Genomic DNA, 7730 nt, shown 5'->3' with positions numbered 1-7730 from the left:
CCCCCCCCCCCCCCCACTGTGCACCCAGGAAAATCATGTGAAGACGCAGAGAGAAGGAGGCTGCCTGTGAACCGGGAAGAGGGCTCTCACTAGAAACTGAATTTGCAAGCACCATGACCATAGACTCACACCCTCCGGAACATGAGAAAATGCAAGTCCATTGTCCAAATCCCCCAGTCTGTCATAATTCATTATGGTGGTCCTGACAAACTAATCCAAGAAGGGACATTGATGAGGTCTAAGACTTATTGACTTGACATGAGAAAAAAGAGGAGAAATAGTAAGTTAGAGGGCATTTTTAGAGAGAGAATGTTGAGGCACAGTGGCTCACACCTATAGTGGAAGGCCGATGCAGGCAGATTGCCTGAGATCACAAGTTCAAGACCAGCCTGAGCTAGAGTGAGACCCCGTCTCTAAATATAGCCAGGCCTTGTGGGAGGCACCTGTAGTCCCAATTACTCGGGAGGTAGAGACAAAAGGATCTCTTGAACCCAGGAGTCTGAGGTTGCTGTGAGGTTTGACGCCATGGCACTCTACCAGGGTGACAAAGCAAGACTCTGTCCCCCAAAAAGAGCTAAATGGTTGACATTTTAGTAACAGGACATCTTGGCACAGATTCAAAAAGACCAGCGACCCCAAAACAGCACAAAATTCTAAAAAATCCCGGTGTTCATTATGATAAAACTTCTAAAAATTGACGACATTCGTTACTGTGATTACAGCACTCATTTTGAAAGGAGACGGGCTTGTTAACAAAGTTTCCAGGATAATTTCATGGGGACTAGACAGTTTCCTCACAAATGTTTCTTTTCCATTGTGCATCTGTGAGAGTTCTTGGTAACTGGCACATACACGAATTGCAAATATTTTTTTCAGTTCTGTAGCCTGCATTTATGCTTGCTATTTATTTTTAATGGGGCATTTCTTAGAGTGAAAGTTTTTAATCTTTATGTAACCTCGCCTGTCATTTTTTTCCTGTTTTAAGCTGTTTGAGGAATCTTTGCCTCACACAATGTCACAAAGATTTTTCTCCTTTGTTTTCTAAGCAAAGTTAACAATTATACTTCTTACATTTATATTTATAATCTATTTTGAATTAAAAATTTTACATGTTGTGAGGAAAAGCTTGAGGTTAAGTCTTCCCTATATGCAAAAGTTCTATCTTTCTTTCATATTTTAAAAATTACTTTGGAAACTTTGTCACAAATCAGTAGGGACATTTGTTACTGTAATAGACACGCACCAACACTATTTTGAGTTTTCTCTCCTATTGCATTGAACTCTTTTCTACTTTCATCCTCAAATCACGCTGAAATGACACAGAAAATAAGCGGATGGTAAAATTCAACAGTTAAAACATTTTTACAGGCTCGGTGCCTGTAGTACACCAGTTATGGGGCCAGCCACATACACTGAAGGTAGCGGGTTTGAACCCGGCCTGGGCCACCTAACCAACAATTACAACTGCAACAAAAAATAGCCTGACATTTTGGTGGGGGCCTGTAGTCCCAGCTACTTGGGAGGCTGAGGCAAGAGAATTGCTTGAGCCCAAGAGTTTGAGGTTGCTGTGAGCTATGATGTTACAGCGCTCTACCCAGGGTGACATAGTAACACTCGGTCTAAAAAAAAAAGAAAAACTCAAAAACCAAAAAATGTTTATAAACAAAGAATAGAAAGGGACTTCCTTTAAATGGTGAATGAAATTTTTTATATAAACAATGCATATTACAATTGTAGCACTTAATAGCAAAATTGTAAAAGTCCTCCTGCAGAGGTAAGGAGGCAGAAAGGGATGCTTGCTCTTGCCGCCTCTATTTAACCTTCCACCGTGGTCTTTGAGGCATGATACCACACCAAAAAGGGTTGGAATGAAGGACGGTAACGTCTCATTCTGAAATATAACATTGATCTGGCGATGTGTGGCTCTTGATTTATTCCAATTCTTTTTATTCCCTATGTCATAAACAGAAAAATAGAATTTCATAAGACCTGATAAAATATTTAAAACAAACACGAACTCTTTTTAAAGCAACGTGAATTATTTATGTTTACAGACAAGAATTTTTGAAAAATGCATTTTTAACTTTAGAAAGTAATTATTTGTGTTGAATTTCTATTGAATTTGAACACTCGGTTTATGGGAAAATTTGGCAATATATTTATATCATTTCTGTTTCTTTTTTTTTTTTTCAAAAACAATGTGCAGACAACTTAAAGCTGACCTTTAAAATGATGCATTTATAAAATGAAACAAGTCTGGCAAGGTGAAAATAGTACATCAGATTCAAAGAAACATTTAAAAAACTAACATGTAATTTGACATCCATATAAAATTGAAGGGTACATAATTTTCTTGTGTTCCTATATTGACTTGTACTACATTTGTAAAATCTCGAAAATGATATATATACAGTGAACTTCTCCATTTGGTTCCCACTATGGGTTTAATTAAACAGATTATTCTAAGTGACAAAGCCTTATTTTCCACCTATGTCGTGGAGAGTGCATTGCAAACAAGCCTCACCTTTAGTCACGTCATAAGCAAAATATAAAGCAGCTGATAAGATTTCCCCTTTTCACATTCAAAGACAGGTAAAATTTTTGATGTGGAGGAAGTACATATATACCTGACATACTTGATGTCACTAGTATTATTACAAGAGAAGGACTTAATTATTCTCGCTGTTCCAAAAGGCCTTTTTCTAATTTTCACACACACACATCAGAAAATACGCCAAAATCTAGATATGTTATCCAAAGCTGAAAGCTCAGCATTGAGATTTTGCCACTTCACCAGAGCAGATGATAAAACAATTCCATTAATCACAAGTTGACAAAGCCTGGGCAAACCCCGTGAATTATTAGCACAATTAAATTTACTCACTTAGCAAAAATAAGTTTTGCAAAAATTATTTTCTGGAACAACAATAGTACTTTGGAATTTCTTTCAAATTCTATTTAAGTTATAAATCACACACGGCGTGCATGTCAAATTATCCCAAGAAAGATGTGAAAAAGTATCCTTTCAGGAAATTACATAGCTATGATATAGAAGGGATTTTGATCTGACTAAACTACTAAGAAATGGAATTTTCAGGTCTTAAAGTTGTTTTCATATAATTAATTATGCAGCTTATATATAGCCAGCATTATTTAGTGTATTAAACAAAAAGTCAAGATTCAGTTTATTCCCTAATGTCAGCCAACGAATTAAATCCTCAGACATTTGGTGCTGCAAAGGCCGGTCCTTGAAAGAAAGCATCCTGAAGTGGTTTCGCTTTGAGATATTTCTTTTCTAGGACTTCACAACAATTGAGCAAGTTCCATCACGTGGAACTGGAGTGAGTCTGTCTTCACAACTTCCTCCCTACAGTCTCAGTTTCTCCTAAAACATTAAAACATTCGACTCAGTGTTCCTTCAGTAGTTAAGGACAAGGAGCGCTAGACATTCTTACAATTCTAGATTCTATCTAACGCTCCTCCTAACTCACACTGCTAAAACATTAGAACCCAGAAAATTAAGAAAGTGACACTCTGGGAGATGGAATTCTCACCAGTGACCCCCTGTAAAGAATCTCATCAGTCTTGTTGGGTTGAGGACTTAGATGTGGGGATTCCATGTTCTCAGAGGAGAAAGAAGACCCCACCTCTGGGCAGCCTCTCCACCCCCAGGGAATGCCTGAAAGAACGTGGCATTAGCTAACCTTCCCACCATAAAACCAAGAGTGTAGGTTATTTCCCTAGAAAACTGGGGATGGGCTAAGTACAATTTAAGCAGTTATGCAGGGAAATTTGTATTGTAACTTTATGCATATTTCAACCTAGGCAAAGAGCAATAAAGGTAATATTGAAAGTCTCCCAGCAGGGGCCACCACCCAATGAGTTTACCACCTTCATGTCAGCCCTCAGATGCCTCTGCTCACTTGTTCCTCTTAAGCCTGCTTAATTTCTGAGGTTGATTATTTTAATCATGATGAGCAGCACACTATCTACTCCCTGTTTTACTTCCCTTCGTTTTACTCTGGGCAAAACCATGTCTCCAGTCAAACATAAATCGGCCTTAGCCAGGCCCACACTTGTGCCGCTGAACATTTGTGGAGATAAATACAACTACGTTGACTTCACCGGTATAAAGATTTTTATTCTTTTAATACAATGCAAACACAAGAAAAAGGACAAGCCACACAGTGGGAAAAAAATAAATCACCTGATAAAGAATTTTACCCAAAAATATACAAGAACTTTCAGACTCAAGGATAAACAGACAACCTCCCCAAGTGCCCAAATTATGTGATTGAATACTTGTTCAAAGAACACACACACACACGGCAAAGACACATTTGAAAACATGTTGTAAGCAACATCATTAGTCATTAACAGGACAGTGTGATTCTATCCACACCCATCAGAATACACAAAACCTAACAACTTGATTCAATGCAGTGCTGGGAGGCTGTGGCAGAGTGACAACTGTGACACTGATGGGCCAACCGTACATGGCACAGCCACTTTAGGCAACATTGGGAAGTTTCTTGACAAGGTCAACATGTGCCTGCCGTATGACTCAACCATTCTGCTTTGGGGTGAGTACCTGAGGAAAACGAAAGCCCAGAACCATAGAAGAACATGCGATAAAATGTTCACTGTAGCTACCCATAGCAGTCAAAAAGCTAGAAAGAATGCAAATTTCCACCAACAGATGAAAAAATCAAGAAGTTGTGGATCTGGCTCGGCGCCTATAGCTCAAGCAGCTAGGACGCCAGCCACATACACCAGAGCTGGCGGGTTTGAATCCAGCCCAGGCCCCCCAAACAACAATGATGACAACTACAACCAAACAAAAAAATAAATAAATAAAAATAGCCAGGCATTGTGGCCGGCACCTGTAGTACCAGCTAACTTGTGAGACTGAGGCAAGAGAATCGCTTAAGCCCAAGAGTTGGAAGTTGCTGTGAACTGTAACACCACCTCACTCTACCCAGGGTGACAGCTTGAGACTCTTTCTCAAAAAAAAAAAAAAAAAAAAAAAGTTGTGGATCATCCATGCAATGGAATACTACACATCTCTATACACACCCACTTCAACCACCTCTCTGCACCTACCCTCTACCTTCACTGATCCCTCCCTGCACTGACCACATCCCTGCACTGACCCCCTCCCTGCACTAAACTCGTCCCTTCACTGACCCCCTCCCTGCACTGAACTACTCCTTTCACTGACCACATCCTTGCACTGACCACCTCCCTGCATTGACCCCCTCCCTGCACTGAACTACTCCTTTCACTGACCACATCCCTGCACTGACCACCTCTTTACAGTGACCACCTCCCTGCACTGACCACCTTCTTAAGTTGACATAATTTTCGCAGACCTGACATGCCCCACATGTACTCAGCTCCTTATGACGACCAGTTTGTTACTGTCCCTTGAGTGGTCAAGTTACAGAGCTTCTACTGCACTACTAATTAAATGAGTGAGTGATAACACTTTGAAAAGGTGACGTTCTTATAAAAATGGTTAATGTTTGTAGTAAATTTAGAGAAATTTTTAAACTTGATGTCAATATAATTGTTATATTTAAAAAGTAGCCCGAGTGTGCACAGAATATTGTATGACATAGAGATGTAATGCCAAGTCCACACAATTCACTCAAACTGAGTTTTGCACTGTTGTTAATGATACTGTTTATTTGTTGCTTACTTGTGATACAGTTTTAATCAACTCAGGCATGTGGAACTTTCCCCCAAACATGAGAGTCCAGTTCTACCACTTTCTGGGTTCAACACTGAAACATCTGTTTGCATAAAATACGAAGAGTAAATATTAATGGAGACTATAATATCTTCAGTCAGATCACTCCAATTACCACATTTCTACCTTTCACTGCTGTATTTAACATTGAATTAGGATAAAATATTTATTATGTACCTTAATATAAAAATACGTTTGTATTTCTTATAATTCAAATGGAAGTATTTTGGGTATCTCCCTGATAAAATAGATGCTAACATTCCTGTTTATAAGTGCATTTAATTGTAACTGAAATTTAGTTCAAGCATAACACTGAATGAAATTTTGTGGTTAAAAATACTGGGTGATGCCTGTGACTCAAAGGAGTAGGGCACCAGCCCCATATGCCAGAGGTGGCAGATTCAAACCCAGCCCTGGGCAAAAACTGCAAAAAATAAAAAAATACTATACATTTAGTCAGGCATTGTGGTAGGCACCTGTAGTCCCAGCTACTTGGGAGTCTAAGGCAAGAGAATCACTTAAGCCCAAAGAGTTTGAAGTTGCTATGAGCTGTGACACCACTGCACTCTACCAAGGGCGACATAATGAGACTCTGTCTCAAAAAAAAAATCATACATTGTATGCGTGTATCAAAATATTATGAGATACCCCACAAATATGTAGAGTTATTTTGTGTCAATTAAAATAATGTAGTAAAAACCCAAGTTCTAAAAGACGCATACTTTAAAACCCGGTGTGTGCACGTGAGGGTATATACACTCACATACAGGTGTAGCCACAGAAGAAGGGTGTTTTCTTGAGCTCCTTGGAATAATGTGTAGTAAATAAATGAATTTTATCCAAACAGTTAAACATGGTTTATGGAAAACATGCTAAACAGTGGATCTTATCCTTAATGATGTAAAATTCTTGCACCCAATCTCAGAAAATCATTTTGCTCATTTGTACTGACAGCAACGTTAACTCCGAGAAAGGGAGTCGCATAAGCAATGATGAAGGTGGGGTATAAGGTGTGCAGTGTGCAGTGTGCTCAGCAGAACTAACTAAACCATGGTCTGCAGGGGATGCTTTGAAATGTTGAGCCCAGTCAAGGGAAAAATATATAAAATGAAAAGGAAATCATATCTGTGACGGTGACCTATTTAAAATGAATATTAAGTTTTGACAGAATTTTATATTAAATCAGGAGAGAAACAACTACATCTCCTTAATCATGTGTCTGATGACTGGCGATCACGGAGTGACTTTTTCTAATCACACCACCCTCACATCAGGCAGATCCCATTTATCTTCTCACAACCAATCACTCAGGCAAGAAGCAGAGCAGAAAACTAATGTTGTGTGAATGGTAATTATGGAAGGACGCTTTATTTAAATTATCACAATTAATCTTTACAGCACCCAGTAAAGTAGATGTTAACTCAATTTACCTATGCAAACACACTCAGAAAGGTTAAGCAATTTGTAATAATATACTGTGAGCAGCAAATCATACGGCCTGAAGTCCCCTATTTTAAATAGGAGCTCTGTCCACCATACTACACTGCTTCAAAGCAGACAATCTTTATCAGATTTAATTCAAGCAAGCATTTTTCCTTAACTGATATTCTAAGGTACAGATAGGAACACTTATTGAGGATAGTTACTCAATTCATATCTGCAAAGAAAACAGGCCAACATTTTGGACTCCAAATAAATGGAAGGACATATTATAATGAAGACACATAGGTCATTTTTGGATACTGAGGGGAACAGCAGTACACACAATATATTTTCTAAAGCACACAATTAAATAATTATAAGATCGAGAATGAACAGCACAGCCAGTGTGCTCTACCCTTTAGCACCCTCCAGTCCGCAGAGGCTGCCAGGCATAGTGGTTCTGAAGCCTGGGGATTCTGGGTAGTAACCAAGGTGACGTCAAACGCACCTCACAGCTCAACTTCCTTGACTGGGGATTCTGGGTAGTAACCAAGGT

This window comes from Otolemur garnettii, unplaced genomic scaffold (genome assembly GCF_000181295.1).
Source record: "Otolemur garnettii isolate 467f Iridium unplaced genomic scaffold, OtoGar3 scaffold00027, whole genome shotgun sequence".
Taxonomy (NCBI): Eukaryota; Metazoa; Chordata; class Mammalia; order Primates; family Galagidae; genus Otolemur; species Otolemur garnettii.
This window is presented reverse-complemented; position numbering follows the sequence as displayed.